Genomic DNA, 23,134 nt, shown 5'->3' with positions numbered 1-23,134 from the left:
TTAATCCTCTGGCAGTACTAGTCCCATCAGTAGCAATATAAGAGAAAAGATATCTTACTGTGTAAAACCAAAATTTAACAATGGTAGCATTGTAGAACTCATAAAACTTTCTTCCAACAGGGATCAGTCTGTTCTTGCTCTGAACCTCCTCTTCCTCTTTCTTTCTCGATGACTCTCCATTCCCTTGTCCCATCATTGCCTACAAGAAAGGACATTTTGTGTTTCTTTTTTTGTGAAAGATGAATTAAGATATTTTTTGAAATTTCAAAAGGAAACCATTCTAAACTTCTCAGATTTTTTGATCTTTAGACAAAACCAGGTGACCATATATAGGTGTGAAATGCTTTGGTCTCAGATTATATCTTTTATGTAGGAAGCTACTGTTTAGTACCTTGTAAACTGAAAAAGCAGTGCTTCAGCAGGAACTGTTGACACCAGTGCAATCCTTGACTGGTAGACAAAAAAATAAGATGCAGAGAACATTTCTCCTTTTTGCTGTACTGATTTCTTTTCATCTGACAATAGCTTCTTCTTATATACTTATATCCAATAAACAGATGCACACAGAAAACGGAGAAATTTTGGGTTTTTTTACAAAGAAAAGATCATAAGGCTAACACTGAAGGAGAACAACAGGGGGAAAGATGAGTTGACGGTTACCGAATTGGAAGCAGTGAAGCTAGTGACTGTTTTTATGTTGATCATTGGATCCATATTATGCTATGATTCCATAGTGAACTTCATGTGGATGTAGACCAGTAGAGTTCAGTGCAGGGTTAAGGCCTTGGATCTCAAGATCCTTCTACTTGATTGTAGCTTCTTCCATAATGAAGTTCCAGAGTGCTCACATGCTATCTGTAGGTTACTTAATTTTACTGTTGCTATTGCAATTCAAACTCCCTAAAGATCTACCCTGAGTGCCAGAATCATATTTAAGAAGTCCTCAGTAATAGGTACAAAGCTAACAGGCAAAAGAAGATAATATTGTGTTTACTCTTCATGCTCAGCTTCAGAGCAAAGCAGGAGTGACTAAACTAAATAATCACTAAAATTAAAGATAAAAGGTTTCCCTTTGCATTTAGAATACAGATTAATCTAATAAATGCTCTTTTAAAAATATTTTCTGAATAGTGAACTAATAGTGTATTTTAGGTTACTGTGCCCTCAGCAAGTTCTTACTATTTAGTTTGTGGCAGCAGATATACATTATAGCACTTATGCACATGAACTGCAAGAATTGAGATACAATTGGCCTGTCTAAGTATGAAGGGACTGCATCATGATGCTTATATTGAAATGCTTCTATAATGTTTTTCTCCAAATAGATCAAAGCACTTTTATGATAACTGAAGCAAACTTTCAGCATCCCTAAAGATACTATTGTTATCATCCACAATTTAAAAACATGGAAAACTAAGCCAAGGAGAGAACTGTTAAAGACAACGAGATGCCAGATATGCTGTCATTCAATTGAGAGGTCCTTCTTTTATCTATCTCTCTATTCTCTGATTGAACAGGATGTTTAGCGCATACTTAACTAATCAACTTAAGGTGAGGTATTTGATCTGATTCTAGTGCCTTGCAGGAATAGGAGATGACCACAAAGGCCAAGCACTTCCCACATATTTCAAAGTAAGAATCACAATCTATCCTTTTCTTCCTTTTTCTAGGCCTCATCTGGATCTATTTATACAGGTCTTTGGTTCTGTAAAATAGTAAATTGTAATAATAAACTGAGGACTACATTTTTTTTTCTTTCAGTCAGTCTAGATATTTTTAACATTGGTTACATGTATGGTCCTAGATGACTGCAGTTTAATGATTTTATTGTATTTCATTTAAGTAGTTAGGTTTTTTTCTCTGGTGTTACTACTTTTCATGTGGTCCCTTATATTCTTGAATTTGACTATGCACAGATGTTGCCCATCACATTTTTAATAAAATAGAAAAAAGATCCAGGACACAAGTATGGCACTAAAACTAACTTGCTGATATCCTCTTAAAAATTGCAGCCTACTTTGATGAAGTTACCTATTTCCTCTATCTTTTTATGCCTGTTCAGATTTCTAAGTTCATTGTCATAAATGTAGATAAAACAATGCATGTTAAAAAATTAAAGATGTCCCCGATGATTCCCATAAAGCACATAAAACCCCCTTAAAGTCCAACAAGAATTTCATAAGAAAGGAAAAGGATGAAGTGGCTGTTGAGAAGAGGAGATGGTTGAAGAGTTCTCATTAGATAGTCTGCAAGAACATGTGACCTACCGAATATAATTATAGTAGCAGAGACTATACAACCTTCACAGAACCCAGGGTATTGCTGCCTGAAGGCTACAAAACCAGACTGATTCCCAGATCTATATCAAGGACTTTTTTTTTTGGGGGGGGGGGGAAGTGGAATATGATCTGAATGCTTTGAAAAATGTCTAGCCTAAGAAACTACTCCTTTCTTTGCTTATCTCTACCTTCTGACACTGTTTTAGGAAAACAGCCATCTGGTGCTACAGAGATTTTGGTAGATTTTTCACAAGGCTTTGTCTCTGCTGTCCTCTTGTGCTCAAGAATTTTGCAAGAGAGGTAAATATGAATGCTGGCAGCTTTAACAGCTTTAAGGCAGGGGAATTATTTAACTGAGTTTAAATCCTTCACAATTTTATAAATTTTCTATTTCTGAGAGACCCTCATCTCTCACTGAAATCAGTGAGTTGTGAGTGTTTTTAGGATAATGCTCTTTCGCTACCTGGATTTATGTTTTAGCTCATTTCCTAGTTGCTAATGCATTCTTCTTGATAAATGATGCTGTAATTTTATCTTATTATTGAATTAACTATATGCCATACAAAACTAATTCCACACCCACACACACACATCCCCGGGGAATTGCTCTGAGATGGCTGGGGATTAGATATCACCCTAATGACCCCAAATGCTAATTATGCCACCTTGTTAACAATCTGAAAAGCCTCCCCATTAAAATATACAGAAATTACCTAAGTCAGTCTTTGACAGAATAGCTACAAAGCTGAATGTGAACAAATGTGTTTCCATCTGAAGTGGGAAACAATAGGGTGAGAATAACTCAAAACACTGTTCTGTGTAGGTGGCATCTCTTTCTCTAGCACACAATTTTGTCCGTGATTCACTACTGTTGTCCCAAAAACTTGGGTCCGTTAGCCGGTGTGCATCGCCCAACACAGACACAGAGTCGAGGTATTTTCCTTTATTATATAAATGCGCAAATACAGGTGCATGGTACAAACCAGCACACGGTTGATGTAAACAGTTATTTATACAATCATCTAATACATATTCATTGTCACTTTGTTAAATGATTGGTTAAAATTCTTCGCCTGCCATGTAAATTACTACGCATGCTCACTATGATTCTCGAGACCTTTACTTCCTGAATCTTTTGGGTCGGTGGGTTTCTTGAGTGGGTGGTCCTTGAGTCAGTGGTCGTGATCTCCCCCGCCGGAATTACCTTTCCCCTAAGTTCACTTAACTTTGGCAACACTAAGCAGTCCTTTACGGACCGTTGGCGAAGCAAACTATCATTCATTTTGGGGTTCTTTGTTCTGAGACAGATATCCTGTTTCATGATGTCATAGTATTGTTAGGGTAAAATGAGCAAGGTTAATCTTTACCAACGTCAAATTGGGCGACACCAAGGTAAGGGATCCAAGTTTTTGGGACAACATAGCTACCTGGTTATGTTTTCAGTGGATTAAAAACTGCATGTGTGTATGTGAGAAGCACTGACTACAAATTCATAAAGAATTTTGAAAAATGTTTTCATCATTTTTCTTGCTTCCTTGCACACTAACTTGCCCTCCAATGAGGTGAACTAAAAGAAAAAAAAAATCTCTAGCTTCTATCAACCTCTGGGCATTTCCATTCAAAGGAAGATCTAGAGAGCATCTTTTCTACCAGAGGGGCTCACTCATCTGTCATGGCTGAGTGCGTTAAATTCTGAAATCTCCTGAATTTATTTCAGATGATGCAGCATTGAATGGAACCAAAATATAAGGACATTACATCACAACATGATGCTTCAGCTTCACCATGTACTGCTGAAAAATCAAGAAACAATGATGCCAACTTATATGTTTTGAGTCTGTATTGGGTTTATGTGGCAAGGTTTTGGTGGGGAGGGGTGCAGGGGTGGCCACTGTCACAAGAGATCAGGAGCTGCCATCATGTCAGACAGAACCAGTTCCAGACAGCTCCAAAATGGACCTGCCGCTGGCCAAAGCTGAGCCAATCAACGATGCTGGTGGCGCCTCTTTGATAACATATTTAAGAAAGGGTAAAAAAATACTGCACAGCAGCTGTGAGACAGAGGAGTGAGAATATGTGAGAGAAACAACCATGCAGACACCAAGGTCAGTGAAGAAGGAGGGGGAGGAGGTGCTACAGGTGCCGGAGCAGAAATCCCTCTGCAGACTGTGGAGAAGACCATGGTGAAGCAGGTTGTTCTCCTGCAGCCCATGGAGGACCACATCAGAGCAGATATCCACACTGCAACCCATGGAGAACCCCATGCTGCAGCAGGTGGATATGCCCTGAAGGAAGCTGTGGCCCATGGCGACCCCATGCAGAAGCAGGCTCCTGGCAGGAACTGTGACCCCATGGGGGAACCCATGCTGGAGTAATCTGTTCCTGATGGACTGTACCCCATGGAAAGAACCCGTGCTGGATCAGTTCTTGAAGAACTGCAGCCTGTAGCCCATGGGAAGGACCCACATTGGAGCAATTCTTGAAGGACTATATCCTGTGGGAGGAACCCTATGCTGGAGCCAGGGAACAGTGTGAGGAAGAGCGAGCAGCAGAAATGAAGTGTTATGAACTGACTGCAACCCCCATTCCTCATCTCCCCATTGCTGCTCAGGGCAGGGAGGAGGTAGAAGAGTCAGGAACGAAGAAGTGAAGTTGAGCCTGGGAAGAAGGGGTGGGGGGTGGAGGGAAGGTGGTTTTAGTTTTATCTTTTGTTTCTCATTGTCCTACTCTATTTTTAATTGGCAATAATTTAAATTAATCTTCCCAATTCAAGTCTGTTTTGCCCGTGACAGTAACTGGTGAGTGATCTCCCTGTCCTTATCTCGACCCACGAGCATTTTCATCTTATTTTCTCCCTCTGTCTTGCTGAGAAGGGGGGTGACAAAGCAGCTTGGTTGGCACCTGGCAACCAGCCAAGGTTAACCCACCACAAGTCCCACTGAGCAGAGGGGACTGTTAAAAGTGGTATCCTATTATGTGCTAAATTTAGGCATGAGATAGCCTGCAAGACCCACAGAGGTGTGAACAGCAAATTGATAGCACTGAGGCTGGCAATTCATTGTCAGCTCTTACAGTGAGTTCCATGTCCTCCTGTCTTTTCCATGTCCTCTGTCCATGTCTGTTCCATGTCCTCTGTCTTTTTCTTTCACTGTTTTTTCTGGTTCCTCTGGCTCTTTGTCTTGAAGATGGATCTCCTTGGGCTGAGACATGTAAGGCTTATCATCTTTGTTATTCAACTCCAAGCCAAGGATTGAAGGAGGAAGTAGAATTCCTAGAATTACCTAAAGCAATAATAATGATAACAATGATCATCACAGTAAACAGATTGCAGTCATGGTGGTTGGTTAGTATCAAAATGGAACAACTCCCTTGGGACATTTAGGAAAAGAAATATATTTGTACATGTGAGTTTCTGTGTCAATAGAGTATTTTTCACTTGGGGGTAATGTTTTCAGAGCTCTGTGGTGAAACAAAGCATTTAACTTCCATTAGCATTGCTATGAGTGCTATGACTAATTGCATCTCTTGAATATTTTATCTGCTTGCTCATTAGGTGCATATTGTTATACACTTGAATACATTTACAAAATATTACATAGGCTCAATGGCAGGTGGGATCACGGATGCATTCAGACCTTGGACTTGCAGTTTTATGCATTATACATTATATAGAATATCAGTGTAAATGACACAATCAGCATTAATTTATACACAGAGAGTTAATAGTTCCCTACTTAATGCACACAGGTAGTGCAGGTCAAGCTGTAAGCATGCATAGGTCTGAGGAGATGAGACAAAGCCAGAAATAGCAAACACTGATGTGCTTAGCTATGCATTCCCCTTAGATTTTGCTTCAGTAACTTGGCAGCTATGTTCACATTAATGCCAGCTCCTTGTTTTCTGCATTCTGTCTCATTTTCTGCTCTCTTGTACCAAGGGAATGCAGAAAACATTAAATTTACCTTGTGCTGATATATGCGATGTACTACGCTTGGGGTCAAATTTGTAGTATAACTGAGGAGATATCATAACATTACCAAAAATTACCTGTCTGTATTCAGAAGCACAACAGCATTTTCTGGTTTTGCTGGAATATCATGGGAAATGTTTTTATTATACATCTCTCCCTAAACAACAGTGAAACCACGTAGTTAGCCTGTTGGGATGTCAGGAGTGGGAGACTGCTTGTGCTCATCATATTGCAAGACAGCATATGTGTTGCTGAAATCATCCAAATTACTCCAATTAGAAGTTAGAGCATGCAAACCCTGTAGCCAGCCTTGGACAAGCTGAGCACCAAGCTGCCTTGATTGCTCTTGTGCTTGGCTTATCGGAAGAGGATGTGTCAAGGGAGAGGGTGTTATGGGCAGACCTGACTTCCCAGAGAGCCTGTTTGTAAGGACAGGCAGGATTAACAATTGCCTCTCCCCCTCCTATTAGTGCTACACATCCTGGTGAGATATTGAGAGAATTATATTCTTGCCATTTGCCAGTTTCAACTGGAGAAAATTGTTCATGGGAAATAATTCATGACTCACTTGCAAATTTATTTCTTTGTCACCCTTCCTCTTGCTCGTGTAGCTTGTAGCCTGCTTTGCCTTTAAACAGGCCCTGCGAATGAGCTTCAGTGAAGTAAAACATAAACTATTGACGTGGTTTAACCCCAGATGGCAACTAAGCACCACACAGCCGCTCGCTCACCCTCTCCGCCCCTGGTGGGATGGGGAAGAGAATCAGGGAAAAAAAGTAAAACGTGTAAGTTGAGATAAAGACAGTTTAATAGGACAGCAGAGGAAGAGAAAATAATAATAATAATAATGATAAAAGAATATACAAAACAAGTAATGAAGAATGCAATTGCTCACCACCCGCCAACCAATGACCAGCCCATCCCCGAACAGCGATCGCTGCCCCCTGGCCAACTCCCCCAGTTTATATACTGAGCATGATGACATACGGTATGTAATAGCCCTTTGGCCAGTCTGGGTCAGCTGTCCTGGCTGTGCCCCCTCCCAGCTTCTTGTGCACCTGGCAGAGCAGGGGCAGCTGAAAAGTCCTTGACCAGTGTAAGCACTCCTTAGCAACAACTAAAACATCAGTGTGTTATCAACATTGTTCTCATCCTAAATCCCAAACACAGCACTATACCAGCTACTAGGAAGAAAATTAACTCTATCCCAGCCGAAACCAAGACAACTATAAACTGAGTAAAGGATCCTTGTGAGGCCCTGCTGTTACAAGAAGCTGAAAGGAGGGTCTGGTTTATAGTGTTAAGGGAGCAGCAGCCACCCGAGCATTCACACACCATCCAGGGAGTCGCACACACACCACCCGAGACTTTAACTGCTTGGACCGGAGTCCCTTCGCAGCGGGCAGAGGATAAAGGAAGGAAATGCAAAGAATAGAGACGAAATGTTCAGAAGACCAGAACATCCCCTGGATATACCTTCTATAGGTGGAAAGAGGTATATGCATCCCAACAGATGCTATAGCTAGAGTGAACTCTTAGCTTTATTTGAATCATGGCTTTTCCAAAATTGTTCTGGACATTGTATAATTGTGCTTCATGTTATTGGGGAGAAAGAGCAGTTCAGAGTGTTGGTCCAAAGCTCTGTTCCCCTTTGTTTAGATATGGGGATACTGACTTCTGAATTCATATGCATGGACAAATATTTGGATGACCCTGAGATCAGTCATTTCCCCTTCCTGTTCCATAAACTGATGGTGTGGGCTGTGCTGATGAAGCATCAGAAGATGGCCCTCTTCTTTTGGCAGCATGGGGACGAGGCTATGGCTAAAGCACTGGTGGCCTGTAAACTCTGCAAAGCCATGTCCCATGAAGCATCAGAAAATGACATGGTGGATGACATATCCCAAGAGCTGAACCATATTTCTTTCATGTATAATTTTCTGGGTAAAGAGGAAAAAAAAAAAAAAAAGAGAGAGGCTGCTGAACTTCCCAGAAATGTGCTTATCTGTTCCTTGCTTTCACTTGTAAATTCTAGTGAAAATGCAGTCCCTTCAGAGGGAGTCTAAATGGTTTTTAAGAAATCTGTCTGACAGAGCAGCAGTGTTGCTAGCAGTATAACTCCTCAAATTAGAAGGTGTCAAGTAGGCAATGAAATATTGTATTGGGTTTACATGAAAAGATTTTGGTAGTGTGGGGGCTGCACGGGTGGCTTCTGTGAGAAGATACCAGAAGCTGCCCCCATGTCAGATGGAGCCAGTTCCAGCTGGCTCGAAGACAGAACCGCTGCTGGCCAAAGCTGAGCCAATCAATCAGCAATGGTGGTAGCATCTCTGTGATAACATATCTAAGAAAGGGTAAAAAAGCAGCAGCTGGGAGTGAGAGGAGTGAGAATATGTGAGAGAAACAACCATGCAGACACCAAGGTCAGTGAAGAAGGAGGAGGAGGAGGTGCTCCAGGCACCAGAGCAGAGATTCCCCTGCAGGTCGTGTTGAAGACCATGGTGAGGCAGGTTGTCCCCCTGCATCCCATGGAGGACCCCACGCTGGAGCAGGTGGATGTGCCCTGAAGGAAGCTGTGGCTTGTGGAGAACCCACATTGGAGCAGGCTCCTGGCAGGATCTGTGGCCCATGGAGAGGAGCCCACACAGGAGTAGTCTGTTCCTGAAGGACTGCACCCCGTAGAAAGGACCCACGCTGGAGCAGTTCTTGAAGAACTGCAGCCCATGGGAAGAACCCACGTTGGAGAAGTTTGTGAAGGACTGTATCCTGTGGGTGGGACCCCACGCTGGAGCAGGGGAAGAGCTGGAGCAGGAGGAAGGAGCGGCAGAGATGAAGCATTATGAACTGACTGCAACCCCCATTCCCCATCCCCCTGCACCGCTCGAGGGGAGAAGGTAGAAGAGTCAGGAGTGAAATTGTGCCTGGGAAGAAGGGAAAGGTGGGGGAAAGGTGTTTTTAGATTTGTTCTTATTTCTCACTATCCTGCTCTGTTGTTAACTGGCAATAAATTAATTTCCCCAAGTCGAGTCTGGTTTGCCCATGACAGTAATTGCTGAGTGATGTCTCCCTGTCCTTATCTCAGCCCAATAGCTTTTCATCTTATTTTTTTCTCCCCCTGTCCTGTTGAGGAGGGGAGTGATAGCTAGTCAAGGTCAACCCACCACAAATATCTATATTGCCTACGTGTTCCCCCTGAGGCTTCAAGAGTCGGGCTGCAACCTTTTCTGTGCCTTTTCAAGATATTTAAGATATTATTTTTCTGGTATTAAAAATCTGAGGCACAGAAAATGGTGAGAATTTTTAAAAGGGCATTGGACCATGAAACCATGAGCAAACAGCAAAGAAAGTGATCCTCTAAGCTGCAGATAACCAATGGGTTTAAACCAGAAAATGTCAAGGAGGTGGGCAGGCAGGTGGGAGCAAACAGCTGGTAGGTGTGGGTGCTCAGCACTTCTAAGTTGGGCCACTTAAATGCCTACCATTAGTCACTCTCATTTGAAAACATGAGTTTCCGTGTGTACAGTCAACATGACGAGTTGCATGCTGGAAGGTAATGCACCCTTTGCAGAGGCTGTCAGTTACAGATTATTTTTTTTTTTTTCAGTGGGCTGCTTGGGGTAACACAAATGAACAAATGTCCATCTGTTGCAGGGACTTTGGCTAGTCGGCAGTGTGTAGCGTTCGTTACATATCAAGGTTATACCGGCGGATCTCCAGCCGACCCGGGCTGGGGAAGGAACAGTCAGCACACACAGTGTGGGTGTTCAGCTTCCCCGTTTATTGTTTATTGCGTTTATTGCGCAGTAGTTTACCTTTATACCCCCAGCAGTAGGCGTGTCATGTTATAAGGGGCGGAGACAAGGGAGGGTCGACCCTTAACTCTTTCCGTACATCGCGTGATCTTCCGGTCGCCAGCCCTTATCTTTACTACATTTCCCCCTCCCTTAGCTCCAGTAGCTCTGGATCTCGCTGGGGAAGCTGCGCGTAAAATAATCGATATGTGGTAAGACTTCTTAATATACGACTCCTAGAATGCATAATTAAGCGTAACAGACAGGGTAATAGCACAACAAGGTCAAGAACAAGTAACAAGACTATGAGCCCGGTTATTAAAAGTTTGGGCGTTATTAACATTCCAGTTTTGTAAGCCTGGGATAGTGGAGCTCTGGTTTGACTTGTGGCAGCAACTGTCCTCCTTATCACTAGTGAAGTAGGGGGTGAACAATAGACAGGTAGAGGCTTGTCCAATAGCCGGCATATACAGACACGCATCCGTTATGTTCATGGATTTTGCCCAGTTCAGCCAGTAGTTCGTTGCGGCTCCCTCATTGCTCCCCCACACCATCAGGATGCATAGGGAAATGGTAACCTGTCAAGATAAGACTCAATAAATTGATTAATGTTTATACGGTCGAATATTTAGACTGGGTACCCATTCTAGCGTCCCTTTCTCGGTTTGCACACACACATACCCACGTCCCAGGCAACGGAGGGAATACGGGCCATTCCATTGACAGGTTTGCAGGTCCCGTACTTGAACCAAAGGGTAAGGCCCTTCGTTCTCATCAAGCCGGAAATGTGCCTGGGTTGCAGTCTGGGTTTTATAGGTGTTCCCTCGAATGGTATGATTTAAGGTAATTAGTGCCGTCGTCAACAGACGCTGTGCCCGAAATAAGGGAGGGCCAAGGGGAGGGGGAACCCCTGTTCCTGGGCTTATCTTTTCCCCCTCCCTAAGTCGGTCGAATAACTCTTTTAATGTGCGATGCGCGCGTTCTACAATGCTTTGGCCCGTACTGTTGTAGGGAATGCCACGACTCAACTGAATATCCCAGCGCGCGCAAAAGTCCTTTGTCTTCTTGCTGACATATGCCGCTCCATTATCTGTTTTAATTTTTTGTGGGATGCCAAGTTGCACCATACAGTCCTGCCAATGTAAAATAACTGTGAGAGCATTTTGTTTAGCATGCATAGTGGCTAAAATAACTCCACTGCAGGTATCAACTGTGACATGCAGATACTTACATGGATTAAAGGGTTCATAAATTGTAACATCAGACTGCCATATTTGGTTGGGCTGCAACCCTCGAGGGTTTACCCCTGCCTCCCAGAGGGGACCTTTGGAACACACAGGATAAGCAACAATCACAGAGCGAGCACCTTGCAAAGTAATACCAGTTCGCTTTCCCACTGCCCCAGGGGTAAGGGGTCCCTCTGGTAGCTCAGGTATCACTGGCAGTGCCGGGGGAGCCCTACCACTCCCCCTAGATGTCATCAGCCGTGACACCGGTTCTCCTTGTTCCTCAGATCTTTTCCTGCGCTCTGCTCTCTGTGTGTCCAGCACCCGTCGATCACTGGGATGCAACGGGGCGTCCTCAGAAGGTGATGGTGTCTTGCCCTCCTTTTCTCCTTCCCGCCATCTTCCTTCACGTAGTTCGCAATACCGCTGGGATCCCACATTGGCCCCCGGGACCCAATCCAGCAACCTATCAGTCAGCTCCCTTTCCACACATTGTTGCAACTCGCCCCAGGGGTATTGAGTAGGTCGCGGATCCGCTGGTGCAGAAGGTGCCGAAGGTTCCGTGGGTGGCTGCTCTAGACTCCCCACTCGTAACGGGAACACCTTTCCTGACTCCTTTGTTCCCGCTGCGCCATAGCCTCCCTGCGCCTCCCCTTCCTCCGTTGGCTCAGTCCCCAGTAACGACGGCCCCGTCTGTGCCCCACAGGCCACCCCTTCAACTCGAGTTCACACTGGAGTTCCAGCCTGTCCAGTACAGCAGTACAGAAAAACAGCAGAGATGCCCTAGCCATCTGCCAGCCCAGGCACATAGCCATTGCTGTTATCAAAACGTTCCCAGGCACAGCGGAGTAAGATGATAAGCAGTTCAGCAGTACAGCAAGCAGCGAAAGCAAAAAGCAGCCACTAACGAGCATTAGACTCTAATATACAGTAAGGCAAGCAAGCCCCGTGGCAAGCACAGAAACCTGCCGATTAATAGCTAAACAGCAATACCTGCTATAACTTCGATCTAGCACGTTCCAATTAAATCTGTCGTTGTCTCGAACCCTTTGTACCCTATATTGGGTGCCAAAAAAAGCTGTCGTGGTTTAACCCCAGCTAGCAACTAAGCACCACACAGCCGCTTGCTCACTCCCCCCCGGTGGGATGGGGGAGAGAATCAGAAGAGTAAAAGTGAGAAAACTCATGGGTTGAGATAAAGACAGTTTAATAGGTAAAGCAGAAGCCGCGCGCGCAAGCAAAGCAAAGCAAGGAATTCATTCACTACTTCCCATAGGCGAGCAGGTGTTCAGCCATCCCCAGGAAAGCAGGGCTCCATCATGCGTAACGGTTACTTGGGAAGACAAATGCCATCACTCCAAACGTCCCCCCCTTCCTTCTTCTTCCTCCAGCTTTATATGCTGAGCATGATATCATATGGTATGGCATAGCCCTTTGGCCAGTCTGGGTCAGCCCCCCCTGGCTGTGCTCCCTCCCAGCCAGCCTGTGTCCCCTCCGAGACTAAACCCGTTTGCTTTTCGTTCCCAGGAACTTCATGCCCCATCAGCGCGCTACGTGCGGCAAGCCAGCACCGCTTTGCCGCAAACCCCTTCTTGAGCACCCTTTCTACTGTTCCCGAGGCACGAAGCCGGTCACTGGCTCCTCCAACATTGCTTATGATCGCTTCTGTCAGCTCATTGCGTATTTTCCCCCAATTTGGGGTGTCCAAAAACTTCTGTGGGAGTGCCGAGCACTCCCCGGCGTAGCATCCATTGGATGCAGTCGCCCGTGGGCCTTTTCCTTATCGCCCCATCCTCGCCCACCTCCGTCGCTACCGACTTTAGTACCTTTACGAGTTCTGCGAGCTCCATCGCTGCTACCTGCAGCCGATCACGTCGGGGTCACCACTATGTAGCGTTCGTTACATATCAAGGTTATACCAGCGGATCTCCAGCCGACCCGGGCTGGGGAAGGAACAGTCAGCACACACAGTGTGGGTGTTCAGCTTCAATGTTTACTGCGCAGTAGTTTACCTTTATACTCCCAGCAGTAGGCGTGTCATGTTATAAGGGGCGGAGACAAGGGAGGGTCGACCCTTAACTCTTTCCGTACAGCGCGTGATCTTCCGGTCGCCAGCCCTTATCTTTACTACAGCAGTGGAGCCGTTGGACCATTCATACAAGCAGGATGAGCAACTGGCAATAAAACTGCTGAACTATGAGCTGAAGAACTGGAGCAATGTCACATGACTGCAGCTCACAGTGGCAGCCAAGCAAAGGGACTTCATTGCTCACACTTGAAGCCAAATGCTGCTCACAGACATGTGGATGGGTCATCTCCAGATGTGCAAAAAATCTGGTTTAAAGGTCAGCACTGTTTTAAAATAAAATTAACAAGTTAGAAGAGTTCTAATAGATGGTAACATGACTCAAAACAAATTAGTAACAACAAGCTCTATTAACCATGGTTCAGGTGTTTATTTATAGCGGCATTAACCAGGGTATATCCTTCCTGTGTTCAGCTTTTCAGCACGGAGCTTATCACAAACCCACATTCAAAGCACAGTACTTCAAGTTTTCATCACCTTTCTCAAAGGTCCCTCCAACATCAATGAAAGTTAATGTGGTGGGTTGACCTTGCCTAGCCACCAGGTGCCCACCAAGCCACTCTATCCTCCTAGGTGTAACCTAGCAAACAAGAAAACCTCATAAGTATGGAACAGTATTTTTGCCATGAGCCCACTGACTCAATGGGAACCACTTCCAGCCAATAAAGCTAATTTTGAGTTATGGGTTTCCTTGCCCTGATATCTGCAGGCCACAATCAAGAGGATGAGTCCTGAGAAAGGAAATGCATCTATCAAAACTCCTACACTATTACTGGTACAGCTCAAAAGACTCTGGTATGAATACTCATAATTACAGATTTTGAAAGCAGAAGACACTGGTTTATATCCTGGTCTCACCAAGGCAGGAGAACTGCCCCACCCATATTTTTTTCATCAAATTCAGAAAAAATGTAACTTGTGTCAGTAGCTGACTTGCATTACATCACCATGAAATAGCTGCTATGTACATAATGGATCAGTAGGCAGAATAGTGTGTGCATGTGGATTTTTCCCCCAGTCTGGAACCATTTAAGAAACTATTGTAATTCATTTCATCATTGCCAATAAGCACATTCATACAGATAGCAAATAGTTTTCTCCTTAGCCTCTTGGACCCAAATAAATTGTGGTACAGTATTCTGAACCATTTTAAGGTATAGTTGCAACGATGTGCTCCTCCTGTCAGGTACTCTAGTACCAAACCAATATCAGTCAGACTTATCTGATAACCAGGAGGTAAATTTTTCTGCAATGAAAAAAAATGGATTGCAGGGGAGGAAGAAATGGTTAATATTGATGTTGTTCAATGTGATTTATAACAATGTTAGAATAAAACAAATTAAAATAGTTAAACATGGGAATGTATTATTCTGCTGGTTAATTCACCTTAAAGTTGTTCCAACCAAAACCTGGATATTCTTGCTTGGAAAGAAGACACAAGTTAAATAAGAAGGTGAAGAACTTGTTGACAACCATCTGTCCCCCCATATTTCTTGTCCTGACATCTCACATCTGTGCTGGCATCACCTCATTTGCACTGCCAAGCCACTGTGAAGTGACATCATGTGATATTATTTGATCACATGGAACCAGCTCCTACTTGTGATCTTCCTATCCTGAAGTGTTTCCTTCCCACATTCCAGAAAAGGAAGGACCAAGGGAAAGAGTTGCATTATCTACTCTAGAGGATTTAGTGCATGAGTTGTTATTATTGCTAGTTGCTAAAGGCAAAGAGGGTCTGTTAGCTTCTGTTCTTGGGATTATGCACAAATAAACTAATATCTTTGGTTAAATTCTACACCTAGTATGAGGAAAGCACTGAAAGTTGTAATAAACAAAACATGTGTGGCTATTTCTTCAGAGTTTTGTTCAAGAACAAAAATACAAGCCCAGCAATTTTCCTACATGATTCCTTCTTGAACTCCTAAGGTATTTTATTGAAAATTCCTCTATGCACAGTAATGTTCCTACCTAATTTCCAGCAGTACCAGGGAGCTCTTGCCCCATATACAAAAAGATGAACTGTATTTGTGGCAGGGGTCATTAGTAGGATCCTGGAAAAAAACTTCAATATACTTGCTTGGTTGAGATAAGAACAGTTTAATAATTGAAATAAAATAATAATATTGTAGTGAAAAGGAAAACAACAACAACAACAGAGAGGCACAAAACCCAGGAAAAACAAGTGATGCAACCACTCACCACTCGCTGACCAGGGCCAAGCCAGTCCCCAAGCAGCGATCACTGCCCCCGGCCAACTCCCCCCAGTTTATATACTGAGCATGACGTCATACGGTATGGAATAGCCCTTTGGTCAGTCTGGGTCAGCTGTCCTGTCTGTGCCCCCTCCCAGCTTCTTGTACACCAGGCCGAGCATGGGAAGCTGAAAAGTCCTTGACTAGTGTAAGCATTATTTAGCAACAACTAAAACAACAGTGTGTTATCAACATTATTCTCATCCTAAATCCCAAACACAGCACTATACCAGCTACTAGGAAGAAAATTAACTCTATCCCAGCTGAAACCAGGACATCATAGAACAAGTTTCTTTTGAAACGTTACTTTCTCATGCATTGTTAAAACATCACCTTTACCTTGAACGGACAGCTTTAGTGTGTTGGTTTTTTAAAATATCTGCTAGGTAGCATACTACTGACAGCCACTTATCACAGAATCACAGAATGGTTGATGTTGGAAGGGACCTCTGGAGGTCATCTGGTCCAAGCCCCCTACTCAAGCAGGACCACCTAGAGCCAGTTGCCCAGGACCATGTCTAGATAGTTTTCAAGTATCTCTAAGAAGGGAGACTCCACAACCTCCCCAGGCAACCTGTTCTAGGGCTCAGTAACCCTTCACAGTAAATAAGTGTTTCCTTATGTTCAGATGGAACCTCCTGTGTTTCAGCTTGTGCCCATCGGCTCTGGTCTTGTCACTAGGCACCACTGGAAAGAGCCTGGCTCTGTCTTCTTGGCACCCTCCCTTCAGGTATTTATATACATTGATGAGATCCCCCCGAGCCTCCTATTCTCTGTGCTAAACAGTCTCAGCTCTCTCAGCCTTTCCTCATGAGAGGTGCACCAGTCCCTTAATCATCTTCGTGGCCCTTTGCTGGACTCTCTCCAGTAGCTCTATATCTCTCTTGTACTGGGGACCCCAGAACTGGACACAGGACTCCAGGTGTGGCCTCACCAGGGCTGAGGAGAGGGGAAGGATCACCTCCCTCAACCTGCTGGCAATACTTTGCCTGATGCAGCCCAGGATACCATTTGTCTTCTTCAAGGGGTAATGGTTTTAAACTAAAAGAGGGTAGATTCAGACTAGATATAAGGAAGAAATTTTTTACAATGAGGGTAGTGAAACACTGGAACGGGTTGTCCAGAGAGGTGGTAGATGCTCCATCCTTGGAAACATTCAAGGACAGGCTAGATGGGGCTCTGAGCAACCTGATCTAGTTGTAGATGTCCCTGACAATTGCAGGGGGGTTGGACTAGATGACCTTTAAAGGTCCCTTCCATCCTAAAGCATTCTATGATTCTTTGCTGCAAGGGCACATTGCTGACTCACGTTCAACATGGTTTATCAAGTTGGTCAAGCATGACTTCCCCTTGATGAAGCCATGCTGACTACTCCTGATGAATTTCTTGTCCTTCACATGCCTGGAAATGGTTCCCAAGATTAGCTGCTCCATCACCTTCCCAGGGATCGAGGTGAGGCTGACCAGCCTGTCCCTGTTCCCTGGGTCCTTCTTCTTGCCCTTCTTGAAAATCGGGGTGACATTTGCTTTCCTCCAGTCTTCAGGCACTTCTCCCTATCACCATGATTGAGCACAGATTTTTGAAAGTGGCCTTGCAATCACATCTGCAAAGTCCCTCAGCACTCATGGATGCATCCCATCAGGGCCCATGGACTTAGACATGTCCAGTTTGCTTAAGTATTCCCGGACCTGATCCTCTTCCACCAAAGGTAAGCCTTCTTTGCTTCAGACTTTCCCCTTGGTCTCTGTGACCCGGGATTCCTGAAGGTTGGTCTTGCTAGTAAAGACTGAGGTGAAGGAGGCATTCAGTACTTTTGCCTTTTCAATGTCCTCTGTTACTATGTCTCCCATCTCATTGAGCAATGGGCCCACATTTTCCCTAATCTTCCTTTTGTCTCCTGTTTACTTAGTGAAGCCCTTCTTGTTGTCTTTGACATTCCTAGCCAGATTCAATTCTAGATGGCCTTTGGCTTTCCAAACTTAATCCCTGGATGCTTGGACAATGTCTTTCTATTCCTCCCAGGTTCCCAATCCTTGCTTCCACCCTCTGTATGCTTCCTTTCTGTTCCTTTCTTTGCCAGAAGCAACTTGTTCATCCACGCAGGCCTTCTAGCATTTTTGCCTGGCTTCCTATTCATTGGAATGGAGCTCTCTTGAACTTGGAGGAGGTGATCCTTGAATATTAACCAGCTTTCTTGGGCCCCTCTTCCCTCCAGGGCCTTATCCCATGGGACTCTTCCAAGCAGGCCAAAGCCTGCTCTTCTGAAGTCCAGGGCTGTGAGCTTGCTTTTTGCCTTGCTCCCTCCCCTCAGGATCCTGAACTTCACCACCTCATTGTCAGTGCAACCAAGGTTGCCTTTGACCTTCACATCCCCAATGAGCCCCTCCTTGTTGGTGAGTATGAGGTCCAGCAGACCGCCTCTCCTCATTGGCTCCTCTATCAGTTGGAGGAGGAAGTTATCATCAATGCACTCCAGGAACCTCCTGGACTGCTTATGCCCTGCTGTGCTATCCCTCCAGCAGATATTGGGGTGGTTGAAGTCCCCCATGAGGACCAGGGCCTGTGAACACGATGCTGCTCCTATCTGTCTGTAGAGGACCTGATCCACTTGTTCTTCCTGGTCAGGTAGCAGACACCCACTATAATGTCACCTTTACCTGTCCTCTCTTTAATCCTAACCCATAAGCTTTCCGTTGGCTCCTCTTCCATCCCCAGGCAGAGCTCCATGCACTCCAGCTGCTGTCTCACACATAGGGCAACTCCCCCTCCTCATCTTCCCTGTCTGTCCTTCCTAAAGGAGCCTGTATCCCTCCATTGCAACACTCCAGTCATACAAACGAACCCACCACACCTCCGTGATTGTAGTCCTGCAACTGCACACATATCTCTAACTCATTATGCTTAATCCCCATACTGTGTACATTAGTGTACAGGCACTTTAGAGAGGTAGCCCATCATGTTGACATCCTAGAAAGGGTTTGGGGGATTTCTCCACAATGGTGCCTTGTAGGCACCTCCCTGCCCATATTCAGGTGCTGGAGGTAACTCTATCCAAGCCCCATTTTGTTGGCTTTGTGATCCCTTCTCGTCACACCACCCCATGCCCTTTGCTCAGCAATCGTGTCCATCACTCCCTCACAGGACTGCTGGTTACCCTCTCCCTCATCCATCCTTCCTAGTTTAAAGCCCTTGTTATGAGGTCAGCCATCCTATTGGCAAAAATACCTTTGTCCTTCTTAGTAAGGTGGATCCCATCTCTTCCAAGCAGATGCTGGTCTACAAGCAAGGTCCCATGGTTGCAGAACCCAAAACCCTGCCACCAACATTGTTTCTGCAGCCAATTAACTTGTTCTATTAGTGCCCTTCTCCTCACACCCTTTCCCCTCATCAGCAGATATTGAAAATATCTGCTATGTAGCATACTACTGACAGCCATTTGTCATCACAGAAAAGGTCACCAAATTTGGAACTTGCATCTTTTTGTAAAAGAAAAATGTGCAACTCGTCTTTTAGTTCAACAGCTCTTTTAAAGGGCTTTGCCACAAGATAACCAGGAAACGTCTGTGTGGTACAAAAAAATTTCATGGTCACTCCCCAACTCATTACAAAGTATTGTAAAGATTCTACTATTTACAGGTTTTGTTTTTAGTATTTTTTATTCTAGCCACAGTAGCTGCTCCATCAGTGGCTACACTTGCACGGTTTTTAATAAAAAACAAAGCTTTATGGAAAATAGTAATTTTCCTTCACTAGTATAAACACTACTTAGCAACAACTAAAACATCAGTGTGTTATCAACATTATTCTCATCCTAAATCCAAAAATGCAGCACTGTACCAGCTACTAGGAAGAAAATTAACTCTATCCCAGCTGAAACCAGGACACTAAATCATGATACTCATTTTTCAATCCCATCCTCTGATTATGCAAAGGTTTTTCTTGTAATTTGTTTAGTAAATTTTGATCTTCCCTGATGTCATTCAGTTGTTCTTGCAAACTAATCAGAAGGTGTTGCATTTTTATATTCTTAATAAATGTGATCAAAACCCAGTGAAAGTCTGTCTTTGGAAGGTTTTTAAACAGGTTAAAAAACTGTTGAGAAATTGTTAGAAAATGTTGAGAATACATCTTCTCTAGTGCATCTTTCCTTTAGTGGCTCTGTTACAAGTGAAAAGCAGGTGCAGATCCCTCAGGGACAAGGCACAACACTCAGCAAATGAAAGCTTTGGCTTTAATGAAAGCGTAGTGTTACCACAGTGGGAGCCCCAGGACAGCAATGCTAATCAAATGGGGACCCAACACAGTGGAGCCCTGCTCAGGAGTGAAGCTCAAGGGAAAGCACCACAGGGGTGGATAATAAAACTTGTGCTGATCATACATATGCAATGTCCTGTTTTGCTCATTAGCAAACTCACCGATGTAGTGCAGGTGCTGTTGTCCAAATTGCAAGATCCGCAGCTGGCCTTCACATTGGCACCCATGCAAGGGTATGTGCAGATGGGAGGGAAGCAAACTGTCCCAGGTTACCATAACAACAAGATAAGATGTGCTTGGAACTCTACATACTTGGATGGGGGAGGCAAACTATCCTGGGTTACTGTAACAAAGTCTTCTCATGCCCTACAGGCTCACAAAAAAAAAAAAATAGTAGTTCTTTGGGTATTTCATTATTGAAGCAGAATTGAGCAAATATCATAAGCTGAGACACGTTAGAAACATCTATACTTTCATCCAACTGTATAGCTGTATTGGGTTTACGCGGCAAGACTTGGGGGGGGGGGGGGGGGGCAGCCTCTGTGAGAAGCAGCCAGGGGCTGCCCCCATACAGGACAGAGACAGTTGCAGCCAGCTCCAAAATGGACCTGCCACTGGCCAAAGCTGAGCCAATCAGCGAAGCTGGTGGCACCTTTGTAAAAACAGATTTAAGAAAGGGTAAAAAATTCTGCACAGCAGCTGCGAGAAAGAAAGGAGTGAGGAAAAAAGTATGAGAAACAAACCTGCAGACACCAAGGTCAATGAAGAAGGAGGGGGAGAACATATTTCAGGCAAGGGAGCAGAGATTTCCCTGCAGCCCATGGTGAAGACCATGGTGAGACAGGTTGTCCCCCTGCAGCCCATGGAGGACCACATCAGAGCAGATATCCACACTACAGCCCATGGAGGACCCCACGCCAAAGCAGGTGGATACACCCTGAAGGAAGCCCATGCAACAGGTTCTCCTGGCAGGAACTGCAGCACAAGGATAGGAGCTCACACTGGAGCAGTCTGTTCCTGATGGACTGTAGCCCATGGGAGGGACCCACACTGGAACAGGGGAAAAGTGCGAGGAGGAAGGAGCAGTAGAGGCAAAGTCTTATGAACTGAACTCAACCCCCATTCCCTATCCCCTCTGTGCTGCTCAGAGTGGGGAGGAGGTACAAGAATCACAACTGAAGACAGTACCCCTGTATCACTACCCTTCCCAAGCCACCCCTACTAAGCTCTTATTTGTGACTAGAACCTTAAATCAGAAATCCCAGTATTGCCAAAATGCTATCACTAGAATAGCAATATCAATAGAATAGAAAGCCCCATCCAGCCTGACCTTGAACACTTCCAATGATGGGGCATCCACAACTTCTCTGGGCAACCTGTTCCAGAGTCTCACCACCCTCATCGTGAAGAATTTCTTCCTTATGTCCAATCTAAACCTACTCTCTTTCAGTTTAAAACCATTGCCTCTTGTCCTGTCACTACAGGCCCCAGTAAAAAGTCTCTCTCCATCTTTCTTATAAGCCCCCTCTATATATTGAAAGGCCGCAATAAGATCTCCCTGCAGCCTTCTCTTCTCCAGGCTGAACAACCCCCAACTCTCTCAGCCTTTCTTCATAGGAGAGGTGTTCCAGCCCTCTGATCATTTTCTTGGCGTCTCTTCTGGACCCGCTCCAACAGGTCCATGTCTTTCTTGTGCTGGGGACCCCAGAGGTGGACGCAGTACTCCAGGTGGGGTCTCACAAGGGCAGAGTAAAGGGGAAGAATCACCTCCCTCGACCTGCTGGCCACACTTCTTCTGATGCAGCCCAGGATATGATTGGCTTTCTGGGCTGCAAGCACACATTTCTGGCTCATGTCCAATTTTTCATCCACCAGTATATCCCCAAGTCCTTCTCTGCAGGGCTGCTCTCAATCCCTTCATCCCCCAGCCTGTATTGATGCTGGGAATTGCCCTGACTCAAGTGCAGGAATTTACACTTGGCCTTGTTGAACTTCATGAGGTTCACATGGGCCCACTCCTCAAGCCTCTCAAGGTCCCTCTGGATGGCAGCCCTTCCCTCTAGCATATCAACTGCACCACTCAGCTTGGTGTCATCCACAAACATGCTGAGGGTGCACTCAATCCCACTGTCTGTCATTGATGAAGATATTAAATAGTATTGGTCCCAGTACGGACCCCTGAGGGACGCCACTCATTACTGGTTTCCACTTGGACACTGAGTTGTTGACTGTAACTCTTTGGGCACTGCCATCCAGCCAATTCCTTATCATGTAACAGTCCATCCATCAAACCAAATCTCTCCAATTTCGAGGCAAGAATGTTGTGGGGGACTGTGTCAAAGGCCTTACAGAAGTCCAGGTAGATGACATCCATAGCTCCTCCCTTGTCCACTGATGCAGTCACTCTCTTGTAGAAGACCACTAGATTAGTCAGGCATGATTTGCCCTTGGTGAAGCCATGTTGGCTGTCTCTAATCACCTCTCTGTCTCCCATATGTTTCAATGTATCTTCCAGGAGGATCTGTTCCATGATCTTACTGGGCACAGAGGAGAGGCTGACTGGTTGGTAGTTCCCAAGGTCTTCCTTTTTACTCTTTTTAAAAATGTATACAATAGATAACATTCACCCTTGGGAATATTCTGTTTGCAATGCCAATTAATGTCAGAGTCCAACACTCTGACACATGAGAAGGGAGAGATCTTACAGAGAGACCTGGACAGGCTGGAAGAGTGGGCTAGCATGAACTCTATGAAGCTTAAGAAAGACAAGTGCAAAGTCCTGCGCCTGGATCAGAATAACCAAAATGCCCAGTACTGGCTAGGATCTGTGTGGCTGGGGAGCAGCCAGCAGCCTTGCTGAAAGGGATCTGGGGGTCCTGGTGGACAACAAGCTGAACATGAGTCAGCAGCACGCTGCTGCAGCAACAAAGGCAAATCACATCCTGGTCTGCATCTGCAGGGGCATTACTAGCAGAGATAGAGATGTGATCATCCCACTCTACTCAGCCCTTGTCAGGCCGCACCTGGAGTACTGTGTACAGTTCTGGACCCCACAATTCAAGAAAGATACAGACAGACTGGAAAGGGTCCAAAGGAGGGCCACAGAGATGATCAAAGAGCTGGAGAACCTGCCCTATGAAGAAAGGCTGAAGGAGTTAGGTCTTTTTTTCCTGGAGAAGGCTCAGGGGAGACCTCATCACAGTATTCCAGTACTTAAAGGGTGGCTACAAAGAGGACGGAGGCTCTCTCTTCATAAGGAGCCACATGGAGAAG

General features: G+C 44.9%; 1 long non-coding RNA gene across 1 annotated transcript; it reads right to left on the bottom strand.

The window, feature by feature from the left end:
• Positions 1 to 10,004: 10,004 nt before the first annotated feature.
• Positions 10,005 to 20,081, bottom strand: LOC148054107 (uncharacterized). The gene is made up of 2 exons (XR_015707709.1): positions 20,023 to 20,081; positions 10,005 to 13,618 (listed from the first exon to the last, which is right to left on the bottom strand). It is a non-coding gene; the product is annotated as an uncharacterized LOC148054107 (long non-coding RNA).
• Between the last annotated feature and the right edge of the window lie 3,053 nt (positions 20,082 to 23,134).

The sequence above is a fragment of the Nipponia nippon genome, unplaced genomic scaffold, assembly GCF_047370975.1.
Source record: "Nipponia nippon isolate SJK-2023a ecotype South Korea unplaced genomic scaffold, ASM4737097v1 scaffold_34, whole genome shotgun sequence".
Lineage (NCBI taxonomy): Eukaryota > Metazoa > Chordata > Aves > Pelecaniformes > Threskiornithidae > Nipponia > Nipponia nippon.
Note: the sequence above shows the minus strand (reverse complement) of the source record. Positions and strands in the feature narration are given on the sequence as shown.